At 42.7% G+C, this 21010-nt stretch overlaps 1 long non-coding RNA gene across 1 annotated transcript; it reads right to left on the reverse strand.

Annotated features, from left to right (window-relative positions):
- Positions 1–8006: 8006 nt before the first annotated feature.
- Positions 8007–19758, reverse strand: LOC140623052 (uncharacterized). The gene is made up of 4 exons (XR_012022735.1): positions 19536–19758; positions 15179–15322; positions 12362–12539; positions 8007–10653 (listed from the first exon to the last, which is right to left on the reverse strand). It is a non-coding gene; the product is annotated as an uncharacterized lncRNA (long non-coding RNA).
- Positions 19759–21010: the final 1252 nt, after the last annotated feature.

A 21010-nucleotide genomic window follows, 5' to 3' on the forward strand; every position in this document is an offset into this window, starting at 1 on the left:
CAGAAGAGGCAGGAGGGGAATAGGGCAGGAGGCTCTAGGCCTGCACCAGCGTGGGAAGCTAACCCTGCCTCCAGCAGAGGAGGCCTTGTCTGAACTGTCTTAAAGTGGAATGTTACAGGCTCAAGCCCTCTCTTTAGGGCACCAGGGGCTGTAGAGGAAGACCGAGCCCCCACCGTAACCCACCCCAGGCTGGCTTTGTGACCCCTTGGGCTCCAGTGGGAGGTCAGGCTCTGTGTGGCTAAGGAGAACTAGGCCCGTGGCTGCCTTGGATGATGAAAGGCACAGTCTCCTACCCTCCATGCCCAAATATGGGACTCATCCGTCCGGGTGCAACTGACTTCTGGCCTGGCTGGACCCATATCTCCTACAGGAGGATGTTTGATGGTTTATCTGTTACACAGAGCAAACCTGCACACCTGCCTCCCCACATATATCATCTCCCACTCTCCTGGTTTTTATAGTCACAAATGCAACTGGCTAGATTCTGACCCAGACACAGCTTTGCAGCTTACAGGAGGTTCCATTTTCTCTATAGGGAAAAATCATGGTTCAGGGGAAAATGATCAGAGTGTAATATGATATTAACTTACAGACCATGAGACAGTCCTGAAATGATATGATTTTTGTTAAATGTTGCATTTATGTGCTTGTGTATGTTTGTTCAAGGAACCCTCTTGTTACTTCCTTTGGTCCTCGTAAAAATCCCATGGTCAGGAGAGCCAATGACAGTCTCATTGGGAGATGAGGCCACTGAAGGGCAGAGAACCAGGACTATCCGAGGTCAACAGGCAAAGCTGCTGTAGGATCAAATGGAAACCCAGCTCTTTGCTGGCCAGCCAGGTCCCACCTCGGGGTGCATCACTGCCATTGGGCTCTGGGTGGAGCATGTGGCCAGGTGCCTCCCCACTTGGCTCTGTGGGAACCTGAGGGCGATGTGTTCAAGTCCTCTGTGCTGGCACCCCCTGGTGAAACACTTTGCAGATCACATGCCCCTTCTGTCTGTGGGGCCCGGACAGGCATTCTGTTGGGGGCAGCTCCAGAGCAACCATTTCACGTGGCAAGCAAACACTGAGAGCAGATTCAGACTTAAATGACAGCTTACTTCTTTCCCAGATGTCAGATAGCAATGAAAATAAGGCAGAGGTTATAAAATAAAGCCCAGCCTACTATGCTGTGTCAGAAGAACAGGTCCACGTCCATATGCTGTGTATGACTTCATGGTCCCTTGTGTCGTGGGAAGAGTCCTGTGATAAAGAGGCACCAAGGCTGGAAGATGAGTTTCAGGAGAGCAGGGACCTTGCTGGTTTGCTCAGTGCTCTATTCCACATCTAGCATAGGACCTGGCCTACAGGAGGTGCTCTGTGAATGCTTGCGGAATGAATGAATGATTGACTTCCAATATTTCTAAGCAAGGTTGATGAGATCCCCAGGCAGGGGGCACTTTGCCATCAGAGTTTCTATTTCATTCCAGGATAGAACTCTGAGGTGGGGGAGACAGTAGAGGCAGAGAATCTGAAGCTCTGTTTTGCTGAAAGTAACACAGTAAAATCAGTAACCGGAAGGGCTGTCATCAATAACGCAGGTCCAGCTGATTCCAGGCCTCCTGCTCCCCACACTGAGCCACACCAATAACCCTCGAAGGCCCTTCCAGGCTCCCACGTTGACAGCACTGAACCCTCTCTTATCTGCAAGGCAGCCAGCGGCACGTCCTGCTAACTGCCACCGAGGTGGCCTCTGTGTCCTACTCCAGCGCATTTTTAGATGCAGGGAGAAGAGCAATGACCACAGGGTCACAACTGGGGAAGGAGTGAGGATGTGTGTGTGTGTGCACAGGCACATGTGTGGCTTTAGATGTCATCTCTGGATTCTCAAGGTAGATGAAAGTGAAATGTCCGTCAGTCAGTTCCTGTACACACAGCCCTGAAGGGCATACAAAGCACTGAAAATGCAGTAAATTAGAAAATAGAAATCATGCGATCTTCATCTTTATATCACTTTTCTATTAGCCATTATAGTGGCTAACACAATTTCTGGCACATCATAGGTTCTTAATCCACATTAAGTAGGATGAAAGGGTTCATGGGAATAATCCAACATTGACTATATAGCAAAATAACAATAATCCTATAGCACTTTTAGCTTTCAAAGCGCTCGGCGTACTCAACTTCCCTTGACCCCAAGGGATAGACAGACCTCAACCCCATGATAACAGATCAGCTAAAGCAGAGACATGATATGATCTGGCTAAGGACCCCAGAGCTGTCACACCCAAGAGGCAGAGCTGAAATCAGACACCGGTCACCTGTCTTTCCCACTCCACACTTTGCCCCACACCCTGCTCTCTCTCTGTTTGCATTTGGTCAGACGGACCTCTGTACCCTGAACAGACCCAGCAGGGATCTCCTTTTTGCAAACACCACACCTGCACCTCCAGCGCACCTCTGTAGAGGCCCATGCGGGTCCCGTCTAAAAAACAGCATCAGAAAGAGAGGCTTCACATGCGAAAAATGAGAACCCTGGAGAAAATTTTCTTACTTTTTAATCAAGAAGCAGTTTCTCATGTGAGCACAGACTATCCTGTAGTGCTGAAAAAACCTACTTCTTAAAGGCATTGCTGGCAGCAGGAGGCCGGCAGATCTCAGGAGGTAGGTAGGGAGGCCGCAGCTGTTAATCTGCTGCCCTGTGAGAATGTGAACTGGCAAATCCACAGGGCGGGATGCTCCCTCCAGCTTATTCCCCAGATGGCTAATGTTACTGGGGACAACTTTGATTGCTCTACCCCCCCACCCCCCTGTGGGGAACCAGCCTGGTTCCCTCCCAGGTATGTGTGAGCCCAGCAGAGCGGTCCTTCAGCATTAAATGCCTTTCTAAAATAAACTGGCTCAGATTTTATGGGCAAAGCAGCTGGGAAGGGCAGGCTGGCTCAGTCACTCTCCCAGCACCGGGGACACAGGCTCCTCTCAGTGGCCTGAAACCCATTCACAGGCATAAAAGACCATCACACTTCCCTGGGGGACGACAGGCTCCTGGCCTGGGTGCTCGGGGCCTGCGCCCCGGGTTCCTCCCCTCCCGCACTCCCGCCTGCTGCCCACGTTTCAATCATTACAAGGATTTTGTAAAAATGACCTCATTTTCCTGTGAGTCCGCCAAGTCTCATGCATGTCAAAGAATTGTGGGGCCAAGAATCTTTCCAGCAATTATGATGCTCTGTCAAGAAGGCGGAGTGGGAGTGGGGGATCCTCGCCAAAGAAAAAGGGGAAGGAGGCGCAGAACAAAGATTTCCAGGAGGTATTGATGGAATAAACACTGGCATTTATCTCCCCCATGCCACCCACCCACACGGAGCCAGAAACCACTGCCCTCTCCCTTTAGTGTCCAGATCTCTTATGCACGTTTTGGCCGCAGCACTTCTCCAGAACCACTGCGGGGCCCAGCTTCAGTCCAGGCACACCTCGTCCTATTGTACTTCGCTTTGTTGCGTTTTGCAAATATTATGGTTTTTACACATCAAAGGGGTTTTTTTGGGGGGGTTTGGTTCTGGTTTTTCTAGCATAGGTGACACACAATGTTCTATTAGTTTCAGGTGTACAACTTAGTGACTTGGCATATATTCCATTATACCATGTTCTCTACGAGTATAGCTACCACCTGTCCCATTACCACGCTGTTACAATATCATCGACTCTGGTCCTTACGCTCTGCCTTTTACTCCTGCGACTTACTCATTCCATGTCTGGAGCCCTGTACCTCCTACTCCCCTTCACCCATGTTGTTCACCCTTCCCCTCTGGCCACCATCAGTTTGTTCTGATTCTGCTTTTGGTTTATTCATTTGACCGTTTTTTTTTTTTTTTTTTTGGTTCCACTTATGAGTGGGATCCTATGACATTTGTCTTTCTCAGTCTTATTTCACTTAGCCTAGTACTCTCTAGGTTCATCCATGTTGTCCCAAATGTCACGATCTCATCCTTTTTTATGACTGTGTAGTATTCCATTTTCTTTACATATACACACACATACCGCATTTTCCTTATCCGTTTGTCTGTCAACAGACACTTAGTTGCTGCCGTGTCTTGGCTATCGTAAATAATGCTGTGGGAACAGAGGGTTGTATACATCTTTTTTTTTAAAGATTAATTAATTAATTAATTTATTTATTTATTTATTTATTTATTTATGAGAGAGAGGCAGAGACACAGGAGGAGGGAGAAGCAGGCTCCATGCTGGGAGCCCGACGTGGGACTCGATCCCGGGATTCCAGGATCAGCGCCCTGGGCCCAAGGCAGGCGCTAAACCGCTGAGCCACCCAGGGATCCCCGCATACATCTTTTTGAGTTAGTGTTTCTGTTTTCCTTGTTTCACTAAATACCCAATAGTAGAATTACCAGATCATATGGTATTTATATTTTTAATTTTTGGAGGAACCTCCCTACTGCCTTCCATAGTGGCTCTACCAATTTCTATTCCTACCAGCAGTGCACAAGGGCTCCTCCTCCTCCACATCCTTACCAATACTTGTTTCTTGTCTTCTTGATTTTAGCCACTCTAACAAGTGTGAGGTAATGCCCTATTGTGCTTTTGGTTTGCATTTACCTGATGATGAGTGATCTTGAGCATCCTTTCATGTGTCTGCTGGCCATCTGTTTATCTTCTTTGGAAAAATATCTATTCAGGTCGTCTGTCCATTTTTGATTGGATTATTTTGTTTTTTGGTGTTGGGTTGTATAAGTTCTTTAAATATTTCGGATACCAACCTATTATCAGATATGTCATTTATAAAAATCTTCTCCACTTCAGTAGATTGTCTTTTTGTTTGTTGATGGTTTCCTTTGCTGTGCAAAAGCTTCTTGTTTTGCTTTTGTTGCCCTTGCCATATGCCCTTGACATATATAGAAAAATGTTGCTGTGATTAATGTTAGAGGAATTTCTACCTGTGTTCTCTTCTAGGATTTTTATGATTTTAGGTCTCATATTTTCATTTGTCTCCATGTATTTTTTAACTTCTTCTTTAAATGCTTCATTGACCCATTGGTTGTTTAGTATCAGGTTGTTTAGTCTCCATATGTTTGTATTTTTTCCAGTTTTTTTCTCGTGATTTATTTCTAATTTCATACCATTGTGGTCAGAAAAGATGCATGGTATGATTTCAATCTTCTTAAGTTTATTGAGGCTTGTTTTATGACCTAATATATGATCTATTTTGGAGAATGTTCCATGTGCACTTGAAAATAATGTGTATTCTGGTGTTTTTGGATAGAAAGTTCTGTATATATCTGTTATATCCATCTGGTCCAGTGTGTCATTCAAAGACTTTGTTTTCTTATTGATTTTCTGTCTGGATAATCTATCCACTGATATTAAGAGGAATGGTAAAGTCTCCTACCTGCTACTACTATATTGCCATCAACTTCTATCTTTATGACTGTTAATATGTGCTTTTTGTAATTAGGTGCTCCAGTGTTGGGTATATAGATATTTATCATTGTTATATCCTCTGGTTGGATTGATCCTTTTACCATTATGTAGTGCCCTTCTTTGTCTCCTGTTACAGTCTTTGTTTTAAAGTCTATTTTGTCTGACATAAATGTTGCTACGTCAGCTTTTTTTTCCACTTCCATATTTTTCCATCCTTGCCCTTGCAGTCTCTATGTGACTTTAGGTTTGAGGTGAGTCTCCTGTAGGCAGCATATAGATGGGTCTTGTTTGTTGTTGTTGTTGTTGTTGTTGTTTTTGATAGAGCACGTAGACCATTTACATTTAGAGTAATGATTGATAGGTAGGGACTTATTGCCATTTTAAAATTTTGTTTTCTAGCTGTTTGTGGTTCTTTTTTCCTTCTCTTGCCCTCTGTCTTTGTGATCAATGAGTATCTATAGTGTTTGGTTTGGCTTTCTTTCTCCTTATTTTCTGTATATCTGTCATAGGTTTTGGGTTTGTGGTTACCATGAGGTTCATATTTAGCATTCTAAGTAAATAGCATTCCATATTAATTTGGGCATTTAAGTACAAATACATCATTAAAAAGAAAAAAACTTTTTTTCCTTTTCCCTTCTCTTCCCTTTTTGTTCTCTTTTCCACATTTTATGTATATGGTATCATAGTTTACATCTTTTCACTCATTTTTCTTATGTCTAATTATGGCCATTTTTTCCACTTAAAGAAGTCCCTTTAAGATTTCATGTAAGACTGGTTTAGTGGTAATAAACTCCTTTCTCTTCTGTTGTCTGGGAAACAATCACTTCTTCAAATCCGAATGATAACCAGCTGGATAGAGTATTCTTGATTATAGTTTTTTCTTTTCAGCACTTCCAGCACGACTATATCATGCCACTCTTTTTTGGCTTGCAAAATTTCTTCTGAAAAATCAGCTGGTAGCCTTATAGTGTTTCTCTTGTGTATGACTTTTTGCTTCTCTCTTGCTCCTTTTAAGAATCTCTCTTTATCTTTAAGCTTTGAGATTTTAATTATTATATGCCATAGTGTGGGCCTCCTTGAGTTCATCTTGTTGAGAGCTCTCTGTGTTTCTTGAACTCAGATGTCTATTTCTATTTCTATCTCTAGGGTAGAGAAGTTTTCAGTTATTATTTATTCAAATAATTTTTCTACACCATTCTCTCTCTTCTTCTTTTAGGACCCCTATAATGTGAATGTTTGTTCTCTTAATCTTTTCTAAGAGGCCTTTTAATCGATTCTCATTTTTAAAAATTATTTTCTCTTTCTGCTGTTCATCTTGTGTGCTTTTCATTACCCTTTCATCCAGATCGCTGATGAATTTTTCTGCATCATTTAATCTACTGTCGATTCCCTCTAGAGTGTGAGTTTTATTTTGGTTATTATATTCTTCAACTCTGATTGGTTCTTTTAAGATATTTTCTATTTCTTTATTGAAGGTCTCACTGAGTTCTTCCATTCTTTTGCTCTAGCCCAGTGAGTATCTTTACAATCATTACTTTAAACTCTTTATAGTATATTATTAATCTCTCATTTATTTTTCTAAGTTTTTTTTCCTTTTTCTTTCTTTTAGAGCATATTCCTCTGTCTCCTCATTTTGCTTGATTTTCTGTTTTTCTTTCTATGGATTAGGTGAAATGACTACTTCTCCTAAAGTTGAAGGAGTGGTCTTCTGTATGGTGTTCCCTGTGCAACCACACATAAGTTGTGACTTTTGCTGGTTGGCTGGAGCTGCGGCCGTATATACTGGTTACTCTTTTAAACTGTGGCATGGTCCTGTCTCTGTTGAGTTCTCTTGCCATTCTCTCTACCTTTAGTTGTTCAGTAGCTGTTGAATGAGCCCTCAGTTCTTTTTCAGGAGGAATTGTTCTATTAAAAGGTGTAATTTGGTATGTTCCATGGAGGAGGTGAGTTCAGAGTCTTCCTACGTTACCATCTTGAGCTGGGATTCTATACGTTGAAGATTTTATGGCCATCTTATGTCAAGCAACTCTATTGGCACCATTTTTCTTTTCTTTTATAAAAGGATAGTTGACATATAATGTTATATTAGTTTCAGGTGGAGAACGCAGTGATCCAACAATTCTGTACATTACAAAGTGCACACCACAATAAGTTTAGTTACCATCTGTCACCATACAATGTTGTTAAAATATTACTGACTATATTCCCTATGCTGTACTTTTCATCCCCATGACTTATTTGTGTTTCATAATCCCCTTGACCTAGTTTGCTCATTCCCCCACTCCTCCCTGCTGGCAACCACCAGTTTGTTCTCTGTATTTATGATTTTCCAAACATATTTTCCCACTTCATGTCTCCATCAGTTTGGTAATTCTCACAATATTTCAAACCTTTTCGTCATTATTATATTTGTTATGGTGATCTGTGATCAGTGATTATGACTTGCTGAAAGGTCAGATGATGGTTAGCATTTTTAGCAATAAAGAATTTTAAAATTAAAGTATGTACTTTTTCTTAGAAAGCCATTGCACACTTAATACTACAGTGCAGTGTGAATATAGCTTTTATAAGCACTGGAAAATTAAAAAAAAAAACCTTTTGACTTCCTTTATTGTGATATTTGCTTCATTGTACTGGTCTAGAACCAAACCCTCAATATCTCTAAGGTATGCCTGTATCCACCATTCACAGGTCCAGTGGTTTGGGTGACTGGGACTTGGAGCTATGGAGTAGATAGCCTACATAGCCACATCTAGTGACCTTAGTCTTATCTCATTATATTAGCAACTATAATCTTACCCTAATCCCAATCTCCTGTACCCCTATTTACCCAAGACTATACTACTGAACACAGGTACTATAACAATATGTCTTATTCATTTGACAGCATGTCAAATAGTGTTTCTATATAGGACATCTTCCCCAGGTCTTTGTCCCTATTATAACCAATGTTTTTGTCTGCGTATCCTCTAGGCTTTGCTCTAATAATCCAGAGCAAAAGGATTCTTAGAACAAGGATCCTCGGGATCCCTGAGTGGCTCAGCGGTTGAGTAGCAGCCTTCAGCCCAGGGCATGATCTTGGAGTCCCGGGATCAAGTCCCACATTGGGCTCCCTGCATGGAGCCTGCTTCTTTCTCTGCCTATGTCTCTGCCTCTCCCTGTGTATCTCTCATGAATGAATAAATAAAATCTTAAAAAAAAAAAAAAAGAACAAGGATCCTCCTTGTTCTGTGTCACCAGGTCTGACTTTGCTGCCATAGCAAAGGTTGCAGCAGAAAGCTGGGTCCTGCCTAACTGAGACAGAAGTGTTTCTCCCCAACACACAAATCCTGATTTTCTTCTTCCTACACTATCTGTTTGGCCTTTATCCATGAATAATACTTAAATGCTTAAGCTTAGTGGAAATGAATGGTTGGTAAGGTGTGATAACCCTCTAGAAGATCAAGAACATACATCTAAGGCCATGGAGTTTTGCTCCAGATAGACTTGAGATGGAAGGGTGCTTTTTTGCAGTTTGTGCTTGAAATAGGCAATATTTAAGCAGTCCCCATTTGGGAGAAGTCTCTAGACTAAACTCTTTGAATTTCTTTTTTTTTTTTAAGATTTTATTTTATTCATTTGAGAGAGAACACAAGCAGGGGCAGGGGAGGGGCAGGCTCCCCACTGAGCAGAGAACCTGATACAGAGCTCAGTCCTAGGACCCCAACCTGAGCTGAAGGCAACACTTAACTGACTGAGCCATAGAGGTTCCCCTCTTTTTTTTTTAAAGATTGATTGATTGATTTTTGTTTTAGAGAGGGAAAGAGAATCCCAAGGAGACTCTGTGCTGAGCGTAGAGCCTAATGCAGTACTCTATCTCATGACTCTGAGATCATGACCTGAGTTGAAACCAAGAGCTGGACACTTAACCAACTGCATCACCCAGGCGCCCTGTAATCTGTTTTCTTTCTTTCTTTCTTTCTTTCTTTCTTTCTTTTTTTTTTTTTTAAGATCTTATTTATTTGACACAGAGAGAACACAAGCAGGAGGAGCTGCAGGCAGAGGAAAATGGAGAAGCAGGCTCCCCATGGAGCAGAGAGCCTGATGACGGGCTTGATCCCAGGACTCTGGGATCATGACCTGAGCCAAAGCCAGCTGCTTAACCAACTGAGCCACCCAAGTGCCCTCGAAATATATTTTCTTATTTTGTTCTTGTCACAACCCTAGGATAGAAAATTATTATTCCTATTTTACGGATGAGAAAAATTAAGGCTCAGAATGATTCAGGAATTTGCCAAAGGCACATAGCCAGTAAGTAAGGGAGCAAAAGCTTTTCAGATCTTCTGGCTCTAGAGCCCAGGCCCCTTCCATTCCATGATTTTCAAGCTATACCCTTCCTTTGTACACCTGTGGAACAAGACACAGACCTGTGGAGGACCACAGACCCCTTCAGCACTGTGTCTGTGATGAAGTGGGTCATGTCTCACCTGGGCTTGATTATCAATAGCACAGAGTAGGGGATGAGAGACCACGTGCCCCCCCTAGCGAGAAACTCAGCACCAAGCTGTCTCTTTAGACTAATGGATAGGAAAAAGTCAATTGGACAGAATGAGGAAGGCAGGATTCTCCATGGAGATCAAGAGGCAGGAACACTGTTCCCAGGCCCATCAAAGTAGGATCCATACCAGGGAGTCTCCCAGTAAGACAGTCAGGGTCCCATCCTACCGTGGATGTGGCCTCCTCTCTTCCCTTAGCCTGTCCTGGATCTGCACCATGCCTCCTACTCCATTTCCTCCAAAAGACACAAGGAACAGGTGGGACCATGGTCGACTGGCTGCTTCCCAGGCCAGACCCTGTTAGCCACAACAGAAGCTTACCTGTGCCTCTCCTGTCCATCACTCAGGGATGCCTACTGCCTCTTTCCCTACTGCCACCCCTGGCCCCATGGCCTTTCAAGACATTGATTGCCAAAGTCCTCTTCCAGTGTCCGAAGTCATCTATTTATTTTATTCCTCTACCATCGTGGTCTTTATATTGTTATTTACTCCTGCTATTCTTTAAAGCACTTCTTAAAAGACCTTAAAGACCTATTGCTGAGACCCCCAGGTACAGCTAGGAAATAGGTTTTATTGTTCTTCAGACTCCTAGTGTCTTCATGCTGAATGAGCCCTTAGCAGTCATTTCTCAGAGGAGGGAACTGAGCCCAGAAGGCTGGATGGCTTTCCAAGGACCCCATAGTGTGTTCATAGCAGTTCAGGACCTGTGATGGGAAATTACCAAAAATAAATTCTATAAAATAATTTTCATAAAATAATTAGCACTATTCCTGTCATTGACTTCTCTGTGGAGTCAGGCATCATAGGGCAGTCAAAATCCTTCACCCATGACAGTGGACAGAGCTGGGTTTTGACTCCACCTCTTTATTGACTATAGGCAGGCCCACCACCAATATTTGCAAGACCCAGGCAAGGACACAAATGAAGGCTCCATGCCACACGCCTCGATACTGAAATTATAAAATATACATATAACAAAATGTTAAACGTGTGAATTCTACCCTCCGATCTCAACAAACATACCTTCATAATGACCTAGAAGGCCAGCTTTGAGAATTTTCAGGCTACTTGGAGTTCTGCTCTGATGTGATAAAATGAGTAGACCCAGCCTCTAGCTCCTCCTCTGTCTGTACATGACCCTCCCTTCTCTTCCCATCCTCTCCCCACTCAGCTCTATCCTGCATCATAAGAAGCCTCATGTGTATGTGTGCAGAATGCTAGCCCACACACCCCTGCCAACATGACCCCCTTGGCAACCCCGAGGCCTAGGAATACACATCAACACCCCAGTACTCGCTGAGGAGTATGAACCCAGGAAAGAGGCTGTGAAAGAAGGCTCGAGGCTATTTGGACAGAGAATTCCAGGGTTCTAGGTACCTGGAGCATCATCCAGTTGGTAAGCACATCCCTTGCCCCTGGAACTCTTTACTTCATGGAGAGTGACGTGGCCAGAGGAAGGCCAAAGCTAGGTCCTCTAGAGCATGAGGCCCACAGTGCAGACCCCACTTGCTTAAGGGAAGGGAGACTTGCCATGAGATTTTAGGCAAACATTAAATCCTTTGTCCAAAAAATAGGACTGTTGCCTACTTTGCAGAGTGGGTTTGAGGATCAAATGAAATACTTTATATAAAAAAACCTAGCACAGAGTAGGTACTCAACTTCCTCTTCCTTTTTCTCTACCACTACTCCCTCCCTGCACCCCCCACCCCCACCCTTTTTCTTTTCTCTATAAAGCCTCAGTGGGATTGGGATTGGCACACTTAATTATGGTGGCTCTGGGAAAGGGTCATTGTCCCCCTTTCCTGCAGGAGACATGTGACGCTTTGAGTTCTTTGTCCATTTATAAAGTATTCTTGGGTCTTCCTGATGTTAAGTAAGGAGAGATACTATGGCTTACAGAGTGGGTTAGAAAACTCATACTACTCCCTGGCTTGCTAATGAGAAGCTTTAAAAAGTCCTTTGGGTCCTGACCAAAAACTCTTGGCTTTTCCTTGGCAGAAACTTGATTTCCTGTGAGATGTCAAAACTTGCCACTTAGCTTAACTCGCAGAAGTTTATATTTCATTCTATCTGGTTTTGAAATGGATGAGAGACACTTCCTTCGTGTTGTCCTCAGCAGAAATGCACACGTCTGTGTAACTTGCTCTCAGTTGGCTTAAGCCTGAGGGTCTATTGAGGGATTCAAGACGCTGTCAAGTTCAGATTTCTCTGGAAGCCCTCCTCTTCTCCAAAAATCCTTTTTAGGAAAAGCCTTGACATCTCATCTTTGTTCCCTGTGACTTAAGCCTGCCTTTATGAATGTTGTTGCTGCATAGACAGCAGCTCAACCTTAACTCCTAAAAACCAGATCCTGGCCCAGAGGTCAAACCCCCCACTGTCTTGTGTCCCCCCCCCCACCAGCCCACACCTTACCTGGAGTTCTTGAGGTTGGGTCTCTTAGAGATACTTGTCTTTGCTATTAATAAAATTTTCCAAATCTTCTCCCTTGCATCCAGTTATTAAGGAATGGAGTTTAGCCTCCAGTCACTCAAACTTGTCCATTCTTCAGTTTTACATTGTTTAGGATCAAGGTGAGAGATCCAGGATTTCTCTGGGGAGAAGTGGCCACAAAATTAATAAAACATGTATGTTGCTTTCCTTATGTGAAATGTTTTCCATAAGTTGGATTAATACATGTTTTCCTCCAACTTTTACCCAGACTACATTCATCTTGTTTTCCCATCTCAAAATGTACTCTCCTTTGAGCTGTATGTGATATAACCAATTCATGATCATTTCTATCTTGATTCCATCCATTTGGCAAATATTCATTGAGCACTTCCTAAGGGGAAGGCACTGTGTTAGGTACTGTGAGTGATACAGAGTTATGAGACATGACCTCTGCTCTCAACTTTTCAAAACAATCTTGGCTTAGCTATTCTTTCTCTTGAGGTGTTTTTTCTTTCCCACATGTGCCCAAAGTCAGTGATTCTTTCCTAGAAACAGAACCATGTCTATGCAGCTCCTTGTGCATTCGAATAAGAAAGCATTCACATAATGGGTACTCTGCATCCAGCCCTGAGCCCCCGGTAGCATGGACATACAAGGGCAAACCAAGTCATGAGCTGCTCCTCAATGATGTAGCTGCAAAGATAGTTATACAGCATCTGTAAAGCAAATGCCCAGATATAAACAAATGCAAACTTTTATAGTCAGATGATTATTTTATTTTTTAAAAGATTTTTATCTATTTATTCATGACAGACAGAGAGAGAGAGGCAGAGACACAGGCAGAGGGAGAAGCAGGCTCCATGCAGGGAGCCCGACATGGGACTCGATCCCGGGTCTCCAGGATCAAACTCTGGGCTGAACGTGGCACTAAACTGCTGGGCCACCAGGGCTGCCCTAGTCGATGATTTTTATATTTTGATAGCCAAAATTTAAATTTGACAATAAGAGTATCTACTAATTTTTCACATATACATAGCCTAAAACTCAGTGATCCAGCTTAAATATGTATTAATATATATAACATATATTAAACATATATTTAGCAAATATATATATGTGAACATATATTCATCAAAAGACACCTAAAAGAATTTTCATGACAACATTCTTGAAAAAAGCTCTGTACTGGAATCCACTCAAGTGCCATTGGCATCTGGTAGAAGGAATAAATAAATGGTTGTGTAATCATATAATGGAATACTATACAGCAATGGGGATGAACAATCTATCTGAATATGTGATAATATCGACGAACCTCACAAAAATATTTAGCTACAACAACCAGAAAAAAAATGTTTTTCCATTTCTAGAAAATACAAAACAGACAAAAGTATTCTCTGCTTTTGCAAGTCAGGATAGTGGTTACTTTGGGGGAACAGTGACTGGACTTCTGGGGCTGGGAATGTTGTCTTTCTTGATCTAGGCACTAGGCAGGTTGGTGTGTTCAGTTTCTGATCCTTTGTTTACTTTTCTGCATGTATATTATACTTCATCTAAAAGTTTTAAAGATCCACCAACTTAAAAATAGTTAGAACTTGGGGTGCCTGGGGGGGTTCAGTCATTTAAGCAGCCGACTCTTGATTTTGGCTCAGGTTTGATTTCCGGGTCCGAGGATCGAGTCCCACGTAGTGCTCTACACTCAGCAGAGAGTCTGGTTGTGGATTCTCTCTCTCCTTCTTCTGCCCCTCCCACCACTTCTCTCTCTCTCTCCCTTTCTCTCAAATAAATAAATTTTTTTTCAAAAAATAGCTGGAACTCTGAATTGCAAATCAAGAAGCCTGAGTCTTGCTTTTTTTTAAATTTTTTATTTATTTATGATAGTCACAGAGAGAGAGAGAGAGAGAGAGAGAGGCAGAGACACAGGCAGAGGGAGAAGCAGGCTCCATGCACCGGGAGCCCGATGTGGGATTCGATCCCGGGTCTCCAGGATCGCGCCCTGGGCCAAAGGCAGGCGCCAAACCGCTACACCACCCAGGGATCCCCAAGAAGCCTGAGTCTTAGACCTGATTCTGATGATTATTATTTACTCAAACCCTTGAGCAAATCATGCTGGGCAGTGTTTAATGTTGTGTTGATCATGCTCTAGGATTTTTCATCAGTGAGAGGAAGCGAAGGCTTTCTTCCTATGTTCCCAGCTAGATGCTTTATTATATACGGAGAAACCTGATATACCAAGAGGCAGGTGTGGGCTTCTTTGCATTATTTCACTGTATATTTAGAAGCCTGATTTAAATTGATGTAAATTCATTTTGTGCAGTCTAGCGTTTTCAATGTAGGCTCTGACTTGCTCTTTGAATCATGCCTTCCGTGCACTGTTTATTCCCTCCAGCTCCTCCATCTGAATGTCTTACCTTATGATGTTATGGTATTTGGCCCCGAAAATATCAAACACAATATAGCATCTGCCAGGACGATGGAAGCTTGATTGGTTATGTCCTGGGATGATGCACATGAATGCTAACGCTAGAGCCTGTTAGAGGAAATTCTACAAGAACCCTTTGGCCTGTTCTTAGTTCAGTTCTGAGTCTTAGAGACTGGGGCTTGTTCAAGGCTGGATTTGTCCTCTTCCTACACCCCCTGACCCCACAGTGCTGCATGACCAGGCAGTGGTGCCCACCTCCTGCCCAGGTCCCTTCCCAGGAGTTCTGCTCACCAGTGTTCCTGACCTCTGTCCCCCCTCATCTAATCTGTTCCTCTCTAACGGTCCCAATGGAAAGCACATGGGGCCTTCCCACTTACCATGTCTGCCTCCAAGTAGGGTTATAGGAAATTTTGCAACAGAACGGCTCCATTTCTCCATCCCCTGCTTATGTCACACACATGTGTCTACATATTTTATAAACTCCATGCTTCACCGTGATTATTTTTGCTCAGTCCAATGTCCTTGAAAGAGAGTTAAATAATTTTAAAATCTTACTTAGCTGTGAAGTTAACATTTCTGGAACTGTTTGTTCCTTTGCTTAGATCCATAATTGCCATCAAGGGCCATTTTCCTTCTGTCCATAGAACTTTCTTGGATGTGTTTATACAGCAGTTTTGCTGGTGATGGAGTCTTTCAGCATTGGTATATCTGAAACGACTTTTTACCTCCCTTCAGCCTTGGAAAGTATTTTTGCTAGATACGGAATTCTAGGTTGATAGGTTTTTGTTTTGTTTTGTTTTAATTTCAACCCTTAAAAGATGTTGTTCTACTCTTCTGTCACATTTATTTCCAGAGAAAAATAACTGCTGTCATTCTTATCTTTGTTCCCCTGTCCATAACTGCTCTTCTTTCTCTCCACCACTGGTTTTGAGCAAAGTGATTACGCGCACCTTGACATAACTTTCTTCGTGATTCTCAAGCTCATGGTTTGTTGAGCTTCTCAGATAGGTGGGTTTAGTTTTTAATCAGGTTTGGCATATTCTTGGCCATTATTTCTTCAAGCAATCCTTTCTGTTTCCCAGCTTCCTCCATTCTCCTTAGGAGCCTTCTGTTACACATATCAGGCTGTTTTAAATTGTGTCCCGGCTTACTGATGCTCTGTCCATTTCCTTCCCATCTTTTTTTCTGTCTAGTTTCTATTGGATCATTTTCGATAGTTCCTATCACTGCCTTCAAGTTCACTATTCCATCTTCTGCAGTGTCCAGCCCTCCATTCATCCAACCTCAGATATGGTAGTTTTCATCTCTAGAAGTTTGATTTGAGTCTTTTTTTTTTTTTTCGTATCTTCCACACTACTACTTGACATTTTCCTTTTCCTTTAGCTTCTTGTATGTATGGAAAACAGTTATCATAACTGTGTTAATGTCCTTCCCCACTGACTCTAACATCACTGTCACTTCTGGGTCAGTCTCAATTGATGGATTTATCTCCTGCATGTGGGTATTATTTTCCTACTTTTTTGAAGGCCTAACCATTTTTTAATTTGATACCAGACATTATTGGACACTGGATATTTCTGGATTCCTATAAATCTTCTTAGGCTTTGTTCTGGGACACAGTTGAATTACCTGGAAACAGCATATTGCTCTTAGGTCTTGCTTTTATTATTTGTTAGGCAAATCTGGAGCAGTATCCCACCTAGAATGAGTTATTCCCCACTACTGAAGCAGAACTCCTATGTATTCTCCCCTGTGAATTAAGAGGTTTTCAGTCTGGCTTGTGGGAACAGGCAATATTTTCAGTGCTACGTGACCTCTGAGGATTGTTCCTCCTAATCCTGTAGGGTGGTTCTTTTTCCAGCCCTGAGTAGTTTGTTCCTATGAATGTACTGTTCATATGTACTTAGATGGCTCCTTTATCGTTCTCTGCAATTTCTCTCCATGCAGCTTTTTCCTACCTAGTATTCTTACCCTGTAAAATCTAGTCGCCTTGGCCTCCCTGGACTCTCAGCTCCATCTTTTCATCTCAGAGAGACCACTAGGACTCCACCCGGGTCCCCTCTCCCTGCACCCCTAGAAAACACACAACAAGCTAGGATAATTACAGAGCTCACCTCTACAATGGTTTCCCTTCCTTGCCTGTTGTTCAATGTCTTGAAAACTATTGTTTCATATATTTTATCCAATTTTTTAGTTATTTCAAGTTGGTGGGTACATTCAGTCCCTGCTAATCCGTCTTGGCTAGAACAGAAATATGTAAAGCCAGTTTACTTGAAGATGTTTATGACTTCTAATGGTTTTTTTTTTTTTTTTGACTTCTAATGTTTTCCTCATAATCTGGTAGAGTTTGCAAGGCTAGTATATGTTAAACTTTTATTTTGAAATATTTTAAAAGTTACAAAAGAGTTGCAAATATAGTAGAGAATTCTGGTACACCCTTCACCCTTCACCCAGCTTCCCCTCATGTTAGCATTTTTTTATTTGTACTTTCTTTTAGTGCACAAGTCATGAATGCTAATGGTAAAAAAAAAAAAAAGAAAGAAAATATAAAGAATAAGTATGCTTTAATGTTATAGTTTATATTTGCGAACATAAATAATAGAATAATCACATTATGAATTTTCTTTCCATGTTAATATATATTGGGGAGGAGGGGACACTTCTTCTTTTCACGTTCCTACTATAGCAAATAGAAGGGGGAGTATCTCTTCTTCCTTGGAGTGTTGGAAGGACCACAACCTCCTGTCTTTTGTTCTATGCCCTCACTTACTTGCTGGGCAGAAACAGATCTTTTTTTAAAAAATGATTGCTTGAGGGCAGCCTAGGTGGCTCAGTGGCACCCAGGCTGGCTGGCTAGTGCAGCCTTCAGCCCAGGGCCTGATCCTGGAGACCCGGGATCGAGTCCCACGTCAGGATCCCTGCATGGAGCCTGCTTCTCCCTCTACCTGTGTCTCTGCCTCTCTCTCTCTCTCTCATGAATAAATAAATAAAATCTTTAAAAAAAAAAGAAAAAATGATTGATTGGTTGATTGATTGAGGAGAGTGAGAGAGTGCGTGCACACATGGGTGTGAGTAGGGAGGGGCAGAGGGGGAGGGAGAGGGACAAGCAGACTTTGTGCTGAGTGCAGCGCAATACAGGACTGATGTTCAGCTCTATCTCAGGACCCTGAGATCATGACCTGAGCCAAAACAAGAGTCAGAGATTTAACCTACTGAGCTACCCAGGTACTCCCAGAAATAGCTCTCATGGTAAGGCCCAACATTGGGTCACATTTTTGCTAGTGTGCAGGGTTTAACATGTTAAAAGTTCAGCTCTTACAAGGTGGGCTCATTTGACCTCTCCATGTGGTGAACTGCCCCAGGGCAAGGCCCAGCACCTGCTTCTCTTATCTTCCCCCTTCTGCCATAATCAAGCCAATGAGACAGGCCAATAGTCCAAGAAGCCAGCTGTGGAATGGGACTCAGTCAATTCTGGGGGTCCAGCTCTCCCTATAGTCAAGTCCTTAGGTCTCTATCCGGGGGTAAAAGGAAGCTCTACCTTGACTTCCAGTCCAAGTCTTGTTGTCCCAGCCAGCTTATCAAGACAGCCCCACACTCGTGGCCATGGGTACTTGCCAAATCAGTAATAAAGCTATTATTTGACTCCCATTAGCCTAGTGATTTTCCATTGGCTAGTATCCTCAGGACAGAGGGGCAAATGGTAAGATTTGTGTACCCAACCTCACATCCAGACTCCCAGAAATATGCATTACATCATCATTTTTAATGGCAATACAGCCCTACTTTGTATACTCAGTAACTCAATTGAGTAATAACTTATGCTGATAATCTGTATAATTCTCTGTCATTGTACATTTAGCATATTTTCATTTTCTTGCTATTATAAACAATATTGTGATAATCATTTATACATATATGTATTCATAGTTGTCTAATTTCCTTCTTTTTAAAAAAGATTTTATTTATTTATTTATTTATTTACTTACTTACTTACTTACTTATTTATTTGAGAGAGAGGGAGGAGAGAAAGCAAGCACAAGTGGGGAGAAGTAGCAGAGGGGGAGGGAGAAGCAGACTCCCCACTGAGCAAGGAGCCCAACATGGGGCTTGATCCCAGGACCCCGGGATCATGACCTGAGCCAAAGGCAGACACTAAACTGGCTGAGCCACCCAGGTGCAACAAATTATTTTCTTATACCTGTCTTTCAGATAAGCTCTACCAACTGAGTATTGATGCCTATAGCTAATCTTGAAATCTCACAGATAGATCTCCCTTAAGCCTGGATAAATAATCCAGAAAATTCTCTTCAGTTATGTTTTCATAGAAAGATCATTTTTAAATGTCAGAAATACAGAGAATGAGCAATTAAAAATAAATTTTGACTCTATTATATAAAAATACGCCATTTTAAGTGAGACTTAAACACACAATTTACAGCAACATAAAAGACGCAAAATCTCCAGTTCAGTGTGGTAAGTTTCATGCGAACCTTTGACTCTTTGCTTTTACTACAACATTTAGTGTAGGTTGTCACTCAAGCCCAAATAGAAAGGAACCCTCTGATTTACCTTTTATTTGTGTAAAAATAATCATCTTGGAGACATTCCTATTTTTAAGGTATGGAAATTGAGGGTTTTAGGGAAGTCTGGCAGCCAAACTTCTTTCACAGTGTTCTTTTAAGTTTTGTTTCTCTGTAATGGATTTGCCTCTCTCACTGTCTACTCAGGACTTACCTCAGATGGACTACCCTGTCCATGCAGACTCCAAGTCTGTGCCATACCTTTGCTTGCAGTACACAGAAAGAGAATAGCAGCCAGGCCACTCACCATCCCCAGGGCATAGCACCTGACACAGGGCAGGCACTTGCAAACATTTATCCAGTTTCTTACAGCAAACACTGCACCCAGCCACAGGCTGAGACCTCAAGAATGTGCTCTTCCAAGAAAGACTGTTGTGCTAACTAGTTCCTGAGCATTACCCTGGCTCTGTTCCCATGAGGAATTTGATCATGAGTTCAGAGGCTACACTGCAGGCACAGTGCAAAAATGTCTCTAGATATGCATGTTGGTTTGAACAAAAGAGAATCACAAGACCCCATTTCAGGAGAGGACTTTGGTAGGGGGTGGGGGGGTTCCCAAGTTGACTACTTTGAGGCATTGAAAACTCCAGGTTTCTATGATGGGGGCTATTTCTTCAGAGCTGAATTATTAAAAGAAGCTGGGTGGGGTGCAGGGGCCATTCCATTCTGTCCACCCTGTAAGCCTAGAATCACTGCTGGTCTGGCCTGTGTGTGCAGCAAGGGAAGGAGCCCCAGAGCGAATCTTCCCACCAGAACCAAGAGTCCATGATCCACACCAGGGCAATGTGGGAAGAGACATAGAAAGGTCAGTAATACAGAGAGGTCTGAGAAAAGAGGTTGTGTAGACTAAGGACCCGGGATCCTGAAGGCCCTCAATAAGGGGATGGCTTTCATTGCTTAGATCATAAGGAAGAATGACTTTCCTAGTCTAAGTAATCTCTCCATCTCTTCCACTGTCTTCCTCTTCCTCTACCCTCTCAAATGCTCCTTCCTACTCTAAGCTTTCTCATGGAGTTATCCCTCTGACACTTCCACAAGGATCCCAACATGCCCAAGGCCAAACCCAAACCAGGCCTGCCCCTTAGCCTGTGACCTCCACATTCTGGGGTCAGAACATGGGCTCTGACCTCACCAGAATCACGGACCTATTTGTCTCTCCTCCATCACCCTCATGACACCAAGGTCTATTAGCTCTATCCCTGACATGCTTCTTAGACTAGCCCTTCCCTTCATCTGACCATCCCAACACTGGCACAGACTCATCCCGTCTCCCTGGACAATTGCAGTCTTCTCCAGCCTGGCCTCCATGACTCCAGTCCTGCTCTTCTCTGCACCAGACATCACAGTGATGCCATGATTACTTAGAAAATGCCAAGTCTCACAATACGCATCCGGCTTCCAAATCTGCTATGGCTAACGTCCAAGATCTCCAGCAGGCATTCACCATGTACTGCCCAGTGTAGGGCTCACAATCCTAGTGTGAATATCCTGTGTTAAAGTGTTCCACGTGGGTTACCACTTGTTCAACATTCTGCATCTGGTATTTCTTTTCTCGGCCAGTCCCACGGGATTTCAGTCTTCTCATTTCTAATAGTTCTTCTCTTTCTTCAAAATAAATAAAGAGCGTTC

Source organism: Canis lupus, chromosome 32, assembly GCF_048164855.1.
Source record: "Canis lupus baileyi chromosome 32, mCanLup2.hap1, whole genome shotgun sequence".
Lineage (NCBI taxonomy): Eukaryota > Metazoa > Chordata > Mammalia > Carnivora > Canidae > Canis > Canis lupus.